The sequence below is a fragment of the Salmo trutta genome, chromosome 28 (genome assembly GCF_901001165.1).
Source record: "Salmo trutta chromosome 28, fSalTru1.1, whole genome shotgun sequence".
NCBI lineage: Eukaryota > Metazoa > Chordata > Actinopteri > Salmoniformes > Salmonidae > Salmo > Salmo trutta.
In genome coordinates this window covers 32,285,754-32,299,202 of record NC_042984.1, presented here as the reverse complement: position 1 = coordinate 32,299,202, position 13,449 = coordinate 32,285,754, and positions in this window count along the sequence as shown.

The window sequence follows — 13,449 nt, the reverse complement described above, 5'->3', positions numbered from 1 at the left end:
CCTGGTTGACTTGGAGGGTTATGGCCCGAAGGAGAGGTGCTGGGTCCCCACTAGAGACACCCATGACCCAGCCCTCATTGCCAACTTCCACCACTTCCACCCTGGACACCATGTGGGTCCCCGGGGGGGGGGGGGTACTGACACACCCTGATCTGTTTCACCTGTCTTTGTGATTGTCTCCACCCCTCTCCAGGTGTCGCCCATCTTCGCCATTATCCCGTGTTCTCTGTTTGTCTGTTGCCAGTTCGTCTTGTTTGTGAAGTCAAACAGCGTTTTTGTATTCAGCTCTTGCTTTTCCACAGTCTCCATTTTCTCGTCCTCCTGGTTTTGGACCCTTGCCTGTCCTGACCCTGTACCCACCAGTCTGATGACCTTGAGATAGAAGCTGTTTTTCAGTCTCTCATCCCGGCTTTGATGCACCTGTACTGACCTCGCCTTCTGGATGATAACAGAGTGAACAGGCCGTGGCTCGGGCGGTTGATGTCCTGGATGATCTTTTTGGCCTTCCTGTGACATCGGGAGCTGTAGATGTCCTGGAGGCCAGGCAGTGTGCCCCCGGTGATGCGCTGGGCAGACCACACCACCCTCTGGAGAGCCCTAAGATTACTGGGCGGTGCAGGTGCCTTACCAGGCGGTGATACAGACAGACAGGATGCTCTCAATTGTGCATCTATAAAAGTTTGTGAGGGTCTTAGGAGCCAAGACAAATTTCTTCAGCTTTCTTCACCAAACTGTCTGTGGGTGGACCATTGCAGATCATCAGTGATGTGTACGCTGAGGAACTTGAAACTTTCCACCTACTCCATTGCGGTTCCATCAATGTTGATAGGGTAGTGCTCTCTCTGCTTTTTCCTGAAGTCCACGATCAACTCCTTTGTTTTGTTGACGTTGAGGGAGAGGTTATTTTCCTGGCACCACTTCGCCAGGGTCCTCACCTCCTCCCTGTAGGCTGTCTCGTCATTGTTGGTAATCAGGCCTACTATGGTTGTGTTGTTTGCAAACTTGATTGAGTTAAAGGCGTGTGTGGCCACGCAGTCATGGGTGAACAAGGAGTACACGAGGGGGCTGAGCATGCATCCTTGTGGGGCCTCTGTGTTGAGGATCAGTGAAGTGGAGGTGTTGTTTCCTACCTTCACCACCTGGGGGCAGCACCACAGGAAGTCCAGGACCCAGTTGCACAGGGCAGGGTTCAGACCCAGGTCCCCGAGCTTGATGATGAGCTTAGAGAGCAATATGGTGTTGAAGGCTGATCTATAGTCAATGAACAGCATTCTTACATAGGTATTCCTCTTGTCCACATGGGATAGGGCAGTGTGCAGTGCAATGGTGACTGCATAATTTGTGGATCTATTGGGGCAGTAAGCAAATTGAAGTGGGTCTAGGGTGTCAGGTAAGGTAGAGGTGATATGATCCTTAACTAGCGTCTCAAAGCACTTCATGATGACAGAAGTGAGTGGTTAATCATGAAACATACACTTCTTCCCGGAGAGTTCTTTAATCCTGTCTGTGTGATGTACTGAGAACCCAGCTGGCTGTATGGACGGGGACAGTATATCCGGAGAGAGCCATGATTCTGTGAAACAGAGTATGTTACAGTCCTGGATGTTGCTCTTGAAGGAGATCCTCACCCTGAGCTTGTCTACTTTATTGTCCAGAGACTGAATATATACTAATATATACCCGAAAGTGGTGGATGGTGTGCCCGCATCCTGAGTCGGACAAAAGTCCACTCCGAAAACCTCTTCTCCGCCGGCGACGTCACGGATTAGCCTCTGGGATAACTTAAATTGTCTTAGGGGGTGCGAACAAAGGATCCAATTCGGGAAAGTCGCATTCTTGGTCGTAATGCTGGTGAGTTACCGTCACTCTGATATCCAAAAGTTATTTCCGGATGTATGTAATAACACAATACTGTAAGAAATAACACACACCAAAAAAATACTGCAAAGTTTCTTAGGAGCTAGAAGCAGAGCTGTCATGTCTGTCAAATCATATCGGAAATGAGGGATGCCATCTCCAAATCATACAGCAAATGAATGTGTTTTTGTTACCATGAAAGGTGAACGGAGGGCATTTTCCAGGAAAATATAGTCTGTCTCTGATTTATCAATGTAAACATGCATATTATGTTGCGTGCCACATTTGTTAAATTCCAATAATTTGTTGCGCACGGAAAACCTAGAATCTCCACTTACGTCAGAATTTAGTGAGAAATGTATGCATGGTTAATAAATGAGGCACCACGTCTGTGACTTTCATGAAATGTAATGAAGAACCACTCAGAGGATGAGGATTATTTAAACTTCCTTAAGCCTCTGGCGTAAGAGAAAAATGATTTCATACTTGAGGATGAAGACAGAATTAACCAAAAGTGATGACTACGTAGTAGATTATAATTGCAGGCAGGGAATAATATGACTAGATTATGATGTTGATTTGTGAGGAGGAAGATGAGGAGAAGGAAGAGTATGGCATCTATTTTTCAGAAGACAGGTATCCATTTTGTGCTTGAACAACATCATTGTTGTACCGAAACGGGGAGTATGTTGTGAATTCAAAAAAATGTTTTTACTTCAACCATGATAAGATGAGAAGTATGTGTCACATGATCCCCTCCCTAGTTTTTCCCCAAATGGAGACCAGCCCTTTTTGTGTATTTAATATTAATTTAGAGTTTGCAGTGAACTCTACCAAACAATCTAAATTTCTTCTATGCTCGCTTCAAAGCAAGTAGCACTGAAACATGCATGAGAGCATAAGCTGTTCCGGACAACTGTGTGATTACGCTCTCCGCAGCCGATGTGAGTAAGACCTTTAAACATGTCAACATTCACAATGCTGCAGGGCCAGACCGATGACCAGGACGTGTACTCCGAGCATGCATTAACCAACTGGCAAGTGTCTTCACTGACATTTTCAACCTCTCCCTGTCTGAGTCTGTAATACCAACATGTTTCAAGCAAACCCCCATAGTCCCTGTGCCCAAGAACACTAAGGTATCCTGCCTAAATGACTACCGACCCGTAGCACTCACGTCTGTGCTTTGAAAGGCTGGTCATGGCTCACATCAACACCATTATCCCAGAAACCCTAGACCCCCTCCAATTTGCATACCACACCAAAAGATCCACAGATGATGCAATATCTATTGCACTCTACACTGGCCTGTCACACCTGGACAAAAGGAACACCTATGTGAGAATGCTATTCATTGACTACAGCTCAGTGTTCAACACCATAGTGTCCTCAAAGCTCATCACTAAGATAAGGACCCTACGACGAAACACCTCCCTCTGCAACTGGGTCCTGGACTTCTTGACGGGACGCCCCCAGGTGGTAAGGGTAGGTAACATCACATCTGCCACGCTGATCCTCAACACACAGTCCCCTCCTGTACTCCCTACTCACTCATGACTCCACAGCCAGGCACAACTCCAACACCATCATTACATTTGCAGATGACACAACAGTGGTAGACCTGATCACCGACAACAACGAGGCAGCCTATATGAAGGAGGTCAGAGACCTGACTGTGTGGTGCAAGGACAACAACATCTCCCTCATCATGATCAAGGCAAAGGAGATGATTGTGGACTGCAGGAAAAGGAGGACCGAGCACATCCCCATTCTCATTGACGGGGCTGTAGTGGAGCAGGATGAGAGCTTCAAGTTCCTTGGCGTCCACATCACCAACAGACTAACATGGTCCAAGCACACCAAGACAGTCGTGAACAGGGCACGACAAAACCTATTCCCCTTCAGAAGACTGAAAAGATTTGTCATGGGTCCTCAGATCCTCAAAAGGTTCTACAGCTGCACCATCGAGAGCATCCTGACAGGTTGCATCACTGCCTGGTATAGCAACTGCTCGGCCTCTGACCGCAAGGCACTACAGAGGGTAGTGCGTACAGTCCAGTACATCACTGGGGCCAAGCTTGCTGCCATCCAGGACCTCTATAGCAGGTGGTGTCAGAGGAAGGCCCTAAAAATTGTCAAAGACTCCAGCCACCCTAGTCATAGACTGTTCTCTCTGCTACCGCACGGCAAGGGGTACTGGAGCGCCAAGTCTAGGTCCAAGAGGCTTCTTAATTATTTGTTCATTTTATTTATTATTTTTGAAAATATTTTTCTTAAAACTGCATTGTTGGTTAGAGGCTTGTAAGTAAGTATTTCACTGTAAGATCTACACCTGTTGTATTTGGAATGTGTGACAAATACAATTTTAATTGATTTGATTTGTATATATTTTGTGTGCCTTATTCTAATTTTGCATGATTATGATTTGCTGTGTTTCCTAATTGATTAATTGTGGATTCCTCCCACTTTTCTGGTCTCCTTGGAAACGGGAGTTGGCCCACGTCTGCCACAACTGGGCCTGATTCAGTTAATGAGCTCCATGCTGGTTATAATGGAGCTCCCAACTCACTTCTGGACTGGTGGGAGAGAAGAGGTGTCACGATCACTGTCCTCAAACTCCCTGTCATAAATAAGCCAAGGCGCAGCGTGCCGGTAATTCCACATCCTTAATTTTGAAGTGAAACCGAACAAAACAATTAACAGGATACACAGAAACGTGACGTTCTGGGGTTGCCCTCCCCAAAGGTGCGGACTCCCGGCCACAAACCTGAACCTATAGGGGAGGGTCCGGGTGGGCATCTATTCTTGGCGGTGGCTCTGGTTTGGGGCGTAGCCCCCACTCCGCCCGCTGATCCCCCCGCTTCTGTGTCGCCGGAGGGACCAGACCGCGGATCATCGCCGGAGGCTCTGGACTGCGGGCCGTCGCTGGAGACTCCGGACTGCGGGCCGCCGCTGGAGACTCCGGACTGCGGGCCGCCGCTGGAGACTCCGGACTGCGGGCTGTCGCTGGAGGCTCCGGACTGGGGGACGTCGCTGGAGGCTCCGGACTGGGGGACGTCGCTGGAGGCTCCGGACTGGGGGACGTCGCTGGAGGCTCCGGACTGGGGGACGTCGCTGGAGGCTCCGGACTGGGGGACGTCGCTGGAGGCTCCAGACCGGGGGATTTCGCTGTAGGCTCCGTGCCATGGATCATCGCTAAAGATTCCGCACCATGGATCATCACTGGAGGCTTCATGCCATGGATCATCCCTACAGGCTCCGGGCCATGGATCATCACTTGAGGCTTCGTGCCATGGATTATCACTGGAGGCTCCGGACCATGGATTATCACTGGAGGCTTCGTGCCATGGATCATCACTACAGGCTCCGGGTCATGGATCATCACTGGAGGCTTCGTGCCATGGATCATCACTGGAGGCTTCGGACCATAGATCATCACTAGAGGCTTCTTTCGTGGAGCTGGAACAGGTCTCACCGGACTGGGGAGACGCACTGGAGACCGGGTGCGCAGAGCTGGCACAGGGTATACTGGGCCGTGGAGGCGCACTGGAGGTCTGGAGCTTAGGGCTGGCACAACCCGTCCTGACTGGATGTTTACTTTAGTCCGGCAAGGGCGGAGCGCTGGCACAGGACGAACTGGGCTGTGCAGGCGCACTGGCGCAGGATATACTGGGCTGTGGAGGCGCACTGGAGGTCTGGAGCGTATGGCTGGCATAACCCACCTTTGCTGGATGCTCAACCCAGCACGACAACTGCAGGGCGCGGGCACAGATCGCACCGGCCTGTGAGTGCGCACTGGCGACACAGTGCGCATCACCGCATAACACGGTGCTTGCCTCGTTACTCGCTCCCCACGGTAAGCACGGGGAGTTGGCTCAGGTCTCCACCCTGACTCTGCCAAACTCCCCGTGTGCCCCCCCCCAAAAAATGTTTTTGGGGGGATGCCTCTGGTGCTTCCCTTGATGTTGGTTCTCCCCGGTCCAGCTCGTCTTCCCAGTAAGCACACGCTGCTTGGCTTTCTTGTGGTGGGATCTTCTGTCACGATTACTGTCCTCAAACTCCCTGTCATAAATAAGCCAAGGCGCAGCGTGCCGGTAATTCCACATCCTTTATTTTGAAGTGAAACCGAGCAAAACAATAAACAGGATAAACAGAAACATGACGTTCTGGGGCTGCTCCAAGGCAGTTACACAAAAACAAGATCCCACAACTCAAGGAGGGAAAAAGGGCTGCCTAAGTATGGTTCCCAATCAGAGACAACGATGGACAGCTGCCTCTGATTGGAAACCACACTCAGCCAAAACAAAGAAATAGAAAAACTAGATTGCCCACCCCACATCACACCCTGACCTAACCAAACTAGAGGAAAATAAATGTCTCTAAGGTCAGGACGTGAGAGGAGAGGAGAGGAAGTAGTGGAGAGGAGAGAAAGTAGTGGAGAGGAGAGAAAGTAGTGGAGAGGAGAAGAGGTAGTGGAGAGGAGAGGAAGTAGTGGAGAGGAGAGGAGAGGAAGTAGTGGTGGTGAAGAATTGACTGAAAAGGAAGTGTATTGAAAGGGATGATAAGTGTATGTTGTACAAGGATTTGTTTTTTCTTGTTGGGGTCCTTGTTTGGATAAGGATCTTTATCTGGGAGATCTGTTCTAGTCTTTGAGAGAGGGTGAACTGTTTGCTGGGAAAAGTGAAATCAATCAGTGACCAGGTGTGGCTTGTCCTGATTAATTGTGTGTCTGAGGAACAGAGTAAGAAGGCAGTGGACGTCACAAGAATTGTCATCCGAAGTATTATGCCTTGGGCTCCAGAGTAGGGCACCTTATAAGGGAGTAATCTCTGGGGAAGAAAAACCTGCCAATGAGAATCCCAGGTGTGGTTAGTGTCTGCATGGTATGTGGAGAAAAGGGAGAAAGTGTCTTATATAGTTTAATTGATAGTGAGCACCTCCCTATGCATGTACAGTTGAAGTCGGAAGTTTACATTCACCTTAGCCAAATACATTTAAACTCAGTTTCACCATTCCTGACATTTAATCCTAGTCAACATTCCCTGTCTTAGGTCAGTTAGGATCACCACTTTATTTTAAGAATGTGAAATGTCAGAATAATAGTAGAGTGATTTATTTCATCACATTCCCAGTGGGTCTGAAGTTTACATACTCAATTAGTATTTGGTAGCATTGCCTTTAAATTGTTTAACTTGGGTCAAACGTTTCGGGCAGCCTTCCACAAGCTTCCCACAATAAGTTGGGTGAATTTTGGCCCATTCCTCCTGACAGAGCTGGTGTAACTAAGTCAGGTTTGTAGGCCTCCTTGCTCACACACGCTTTTTCAGTTCTACACACAAATTTTCTATAGGATTGAGGTCAGGGCTTTGTGATGGCCTCTCCAATACCGTGCCTTTGTTGTCCTTAAGCCATTTTGCCACAGCTTTGGAAGTATGCTTGGGGTCATTGTTCATTTGGAAGACCCATTTGTGACCAAGCTTTAACTTCCATACTGATGTCTTGATGTTGCTTCAATATTTCAACAATTTTCCTGCCTCATGATGACATCTATTTTGTGAAGTGCATCAGTCCCTCCTGCAGCAAAGCACCCCCAATACATGATGCTGCCACCCCCGTGCGTCACGATTGGGATGGTGTTCTTCAGCTTGCAAGCCTCCCCCTTATTCCTCCAAAGATAACGATGGTCATTATGGCCAAACAGTGCGGTTTTGGAGCAGTGGCTTCTTCCTTGCTGAGTGGCCTTTCAGGTTATGTTGATATAGGACTTGTTTTACTGTGGATATAGATACTTTTGTACCTGTTTCCTCAAGCATCTTCACAAGGTCCTTTGCTGTTCTGTGATTGATTTGCACTTTTTGCACCAAAGTACGTTCATCTCTAGGAGACAGAACGCATCTCCTTCCTGAGGGTATGACGGCTGCGTGGTCCCATGGTGTTTATACTTGCGTACTATTGTTTGTACAGATGAACGTGGTACCTTCAGGCATTTGGAAATTGCTCCCAAGGATGAACCAGACTTGTGGCGGTCTACAATTTCTTTTGTTGAGGTCTTAGCTGATTTATTATAATTTTTTTCCCATGATGTCAAGCAAAGAGACTGAGTTTGAAGGTAGGCCGTGAAATACATCCACACGTACACCTCCAATTGACTCAGGCTAATTTACATCATTTATCAGAAGCTTCTAAAGCCATGACATCCTTTTCTGGGATTTTCCAAGCTGTTTAAAGGCACAGTCAACTTAGTGCATGTAAACTTCTGACCCACTGGAATTGTAACACAGTGAATTATAAGTGAAATAATCTGCCTGTAAACAATTGTTGGAAAAATTTCTTGTCATGTACAAAGTAGATGTCCTAACCGACTTGAAAAACTATAGTTTGTTAAACAAGAAATTTGTGGAGTGGTTGAAGAACACTTAGGTTGGAGTCATATGTAAACTTCCGACTACAACTGTAAAAGTAGGGTATATTTGGGCATTTGTCCCAAAACCACTAATGTAGGATTTGGCCATGTTTCAAGTGTGTGGAGTGTGTGTATATATGGAAGGTTGGAATGAGTGAACAGCCGTGTTGCAATTGTGGTGTGGCTCATGACCCGTAGTTCGTGGAGTGCCCTGTAAGTGTGGAGGTGGCTGAAGTTAGGGCAGTCTTTTGGGTCTCTTATGTGGAGGCAATCAAAATAATTAAGAGGAGGTGACAGTACTGTTGAGATGGTTGTGGATACACTACAGCCTGTAGTGAATATTTATCAACTAAGAGAACCAGATATGCTGTATGTAAAGAAAGTGGATTTTGTGGTGTTCATTGCAAATGTGCTTAACTGCATGGCTCAAGTAGAAAGGAAGTCCAAGAAATTGGATGCTGTGGCAGGAAAGTATCTGAGGCTTCAGGAATTCACAGCAGAAGATTTGCAAGGGTTATTGAGGCTCCTGAGCCTGTGTAGGGATCAGACATGGATTATAGACTATTTTGTTGTTTTGGGGAATATTTACTTTTCAATTTTTTCACTGGAAAGCTTTTTCACACCATCCAGTAGGTGGCAGCATGCATCATAATAGGATGTAGTCCCCTGTAAAACCCCACAGAAGACGACTGCTGTCGCGACTACTGGCGTCAGGACCTCGTCACACCCAGCCGCCGATTACCTTGCAGCCAGAGGGGGACCAAATGTATGAATGTGGTCGAATACGTTTGTTCAGAATGTCTCCCTTCTCATGTATGTTTTCCTCTCCCCCTTTGTCGCCTGCATGGGACATGACCACGGACTGGGTGCCACAGACACTTGATAACAATGGACGCCGAGGAACAACTGGAAACTGACTACTAATGGCAAATGCTGGACGAGCAGCCAACAGGTGGCGGCGGGCATTTTAACATCCCTTCAACAACATGAACATTATTCTCTGGGACCAAGTTTGCGTGTAAATGGTGTTATTTGAATATGACAAACCCAATCATTTCTGGATAAAGATTTTTAAACCTTTACAACCTTGTCTGTGTGGTGGCCTGGGATCTAGAAACCTGTTTTTGACATACTGTATGTACTATCCCCAAAAAATAGCTTCATCTGTCTCCAACTAACTTTTTTCAAGTACTTTTTTATTTCGTTTCGACTAGCTTTTATGTATGCTAATGCCTCATAAAATGAGAAGGATATGAAGTGGGAGAAAAATAAACAGCCCTCTCCCTAGACTTTGGTATAAATTATTTATTGTGCGTATACTGCTTATTCTTTAGCGGTGTAATAAGTAGGCTCCTTGACACAAGAGCTTCCTGACAATCTGTTGCTTTAAATTACGTTGAATGGGTTTCTGAACAACCGCCAGGTGTTACTACAGTAAACTACTGAAGAGAATAGATTGTTTAGTGGTGACTATTGCTATACTGATTCACACCTGTCACAAGACTGTAGATGGCATACCAGTGTGATGGACTCTGCTGTTTTAAAAAAATGTCATATTAAAAAGTTTAACGTTTTCAGACATTTTCCTCTTGAGCTCAACCACTGGCATTTCTAACTCTGTTGTGGAGCGCTTGTCTCTGTCACAATTACAACAGCAGCCCTTGGACTGTGGCGGAAATAGTCAACTTCTCTTTACGTAATAGATATTGGTTGTACAACCAGACTGAAATAGTGGGACTAGCTGAACCTTTTTGTTTTCTGTAGCAAAACAACACTGCTATGGTGTCCCCTAATGAATGTTCTCTTTTTCTCTAGATGTAATCTACAATGCCACCTTTTCTTTATTGGATTCATCTCTCATGGCAGTATTTAGATGTTGAGGTCCTATGAAGCTTTCAGGGCAGGGTGAACACAGAATCTGCAGAGGGAACTATTGTAAACTCAGCAAAAAAAGAAACGTCCTCACTGTCAACTGCTTTATTTTCAGCAAACTTAAAGTGTAAATATTTGTATGAACATAAGATTCAACAACAGACATAAACTGAACAAGTTCCACAGACATGTGACTAACAGAAATTGAATAATGTGTCCCTGAACGAAGGGGGGGTCAAAAGTAACAGTCCGTATCTGGTGTGGCCACCAGCTGCATTAAGTGCGGCAGTGCATCTCCTCATGGACTGCACCAGATTTGCCAGTTCTTGCTGTGAGCTGTTACCCCACTCTTCCACCACGCAACCTGCAAGTTCCCAGACATTTCTGGGGGGAATGGCCCTAGCCCTCACACTCCGATCCAACAGGTCCCAGACGTGCTCAATGGGATTGAGATCCGGGCTCTTCTCTGGCCATGGCAGAACACTGACATTCTTGTCTTGCAGGAAATCACGCACAGAACGAGCAGTATTGCTGGTGGCATTGTCATGCTGGAGGGTCATGTCAGGATGAGCCTGCAGGAAGGGTATCACCTGAGGGAGGAGGATGTCTTCCCTTAACACACAGCGTTGAGATGGCCTGCAATGACAAGCTCAGTCCAATGATGCTGTGACACACCGCCCCAGACCATGACGGACCCTTCACCTCCAAATCGATACCGCCCCAGAGTACAGGCCTCGGTGTAACGCTCATTCCTTCGACGATAACCGCGAATCTGACCATCACCCCTGGTGAGACAAAACCACGACTCGTCAGTGAAGAGCACTTTTTGCCAGTCCTGTCTGGTCCAGCGACGGTGGGTTTGTGCCCATAGGCGACGTTGTTGCCGGTGATGTCTGGTGAGGACCTGCCTTACAACAGGCCAACAAGCCCTCATTCCAGCCTCTCTCAGCCTATTGCGGACAGTCTGAGCACTGACGGAGGGATTGTGCGTTCCTGGTGTAACTCGGGCAGTTGTTGCCATCATGTACCTGTCCTGCAGGTGTGATGTTCGGATGTACCGATCCTGTGCAGGTGTTGTTACATGTGGTCTCCCAGTGCGAGGATGATCAGCTGTCCGTCCTGTCTCCCTGTAGCGCTGTCTTAGGAGTTTCACAGTACGAACATTGCAATTTATTGCCCTGGCCACATCTGCAGTCCTCATGCCTCCTTGCAGCATGCCTAAGGCACGCTCATGCAGATGAGCAGGGACCCTGGGCATCTTTCTTTTGGTGTTTTTCAGAGTCAGTAGAAAGGCCTCTTTAGTGTCCTACGTTTTCATAACTGTGACCTTAATTGCCTACCGGCTGTAGGTGCATGTTCATTAATTCATTAATTGTTTATGGTTCATTGAACAAGCATGGGAAACAGTGTTTAAACCCTTTACAATGAAGATCTGTGAAGTTATTTGGATTTTTACGAATTATCTTTGAAAGACAGGGTCCTGAAAAAGGGACGTTTCTTTTTTTTTGCTGAGTTTATGTACCAACTTCATGCAGTTACACAACCGACTGAAACAAGCAGACAATAGGCCGCTCCTTTTTTCTCTCCATGTCTACTAAAAGCTAGCCCAATAGAGAATCTCTCCCTCCCTCCCCTCTTTCTCGCTATCACCCTATCATCAGAGAATATTCCCACTGGTGGTGGTGTGGGTGGAGATAAGATTGTCTTCAAGCCCCTTCTGTCTTACATGCACCCTATATCTGTATGCATGGAGGAGGCGGAGGAGGCCTGCTCCACTTTTATTTTGATTTAAAGGGGTGGTGGAGAGCATCATCACGGATTCTCTTCATCTTCTTGGCTTTATTACACTACATTTGTTTTCATTTTACTTCCAAGGCTTGGGCTGAATATATTCGAGATTTCCCAAGAGATCTTGGGATCCTCGCCTATATAGAAGATTATGTGGAGGATTTCTAAAAAGCATTGTTATCATCACTGTTATTATCAGTATTACTTTTGAATATGTATTATCATTAGTAGTAGTGGTTGAAGTAATTGTAGTTGTAGTAATACCGTAGTACAAAAAACTGTAGGCCTACAGTAACTGTAATCTGTTACGTTACCAGCTAAAATGTTATCAAATTACAGATGTTTTTGAAAAACTGGATGATTACTTCTAGGATTACTTTTAAATTTAGAAAAAATGTTGCAAGAGAGAAGAAAATTGACACCTTTCAGATCTCTCAATGACATTCAAACCAGCATTGACAAAAGTTTAAGTTTGTTCTGCCTGAGTGAGTTTGACAACAAGTCAGAGACCACTATGATGACACACCAAATGTATTTGATGGATCACAGGAAAAGAGCAGGAATAGGCTTTTGTAGGCTACAGTCCAATGGTGCGACTGCTGTCGGCATCCAAAGATTATCCAACATGAATAAATGCTTAGAGCTAAGGACGACAGCAGTGGTGTAGCCTACATGCGATACAAATAAGTTATTATTGATATCTACATAGTAGCAGTGCGATTCACATCAATGCACTATCTCATTTAGCTATTAGGGCCTTCACTGGCGTACTACCAGTGGCAGATTTAGGTATAGGCGACATGGGCAGCCGCCCAGGGCGGCATCTTGCCGAGGACGGCACGGGCGCCTGCACAACAAAAGTCGAAATGGTGACATTTGCGCGATTGGTTTTCTATCGCTCATTTGCACGTCAAGTCAATGATATCATGTCACTGTGTGGGACTGTGGGTCAATTAACCTTGTTGGAGTGGACACCCTAAATCTAGTTTGTGAGCTAGGCAGGCTACTGCCTGGGAAGGTCTCCCACTCAGAAGTACGAGATGGGGAGGGGGACATGGGTAGGTTGACCTCAGGTCTCCCCACTGGAATCCCGAGGTAGGGGGATTGGGGGGATCTATCAAATTGCGCACCAAAACCTTGTTCAGTACTAATGCAATTAGTAAAATCAGTCACACTACGAAATGCTACCAAATTAACCACAATGTAGTTTCACAGACATATTGTTGCATTTTTTTCTGTTTGTGCAAAATCATTAAGAATAATATAAAACCGGTCTGCACATCACCATTGTGAATTGGTTTAGTGTTGACTCTTGGTTGACCGTGTTGGGGGGATGGGTAATGTATTGATGCTCGAGTGCCAAATCAACAAAAATGTGTTTCTATTTGTCTAAGTTACTTTATTTTTTATTTTCGTATATATTGCTATATTTGTATAGTTTAAATGTTATGATTGTTTTTTTATGTTGTTCCAAATGTCTGAATAAAAATTACAGTTATGGCGAATGGTGCTTTTTATTTTTGGGGGGC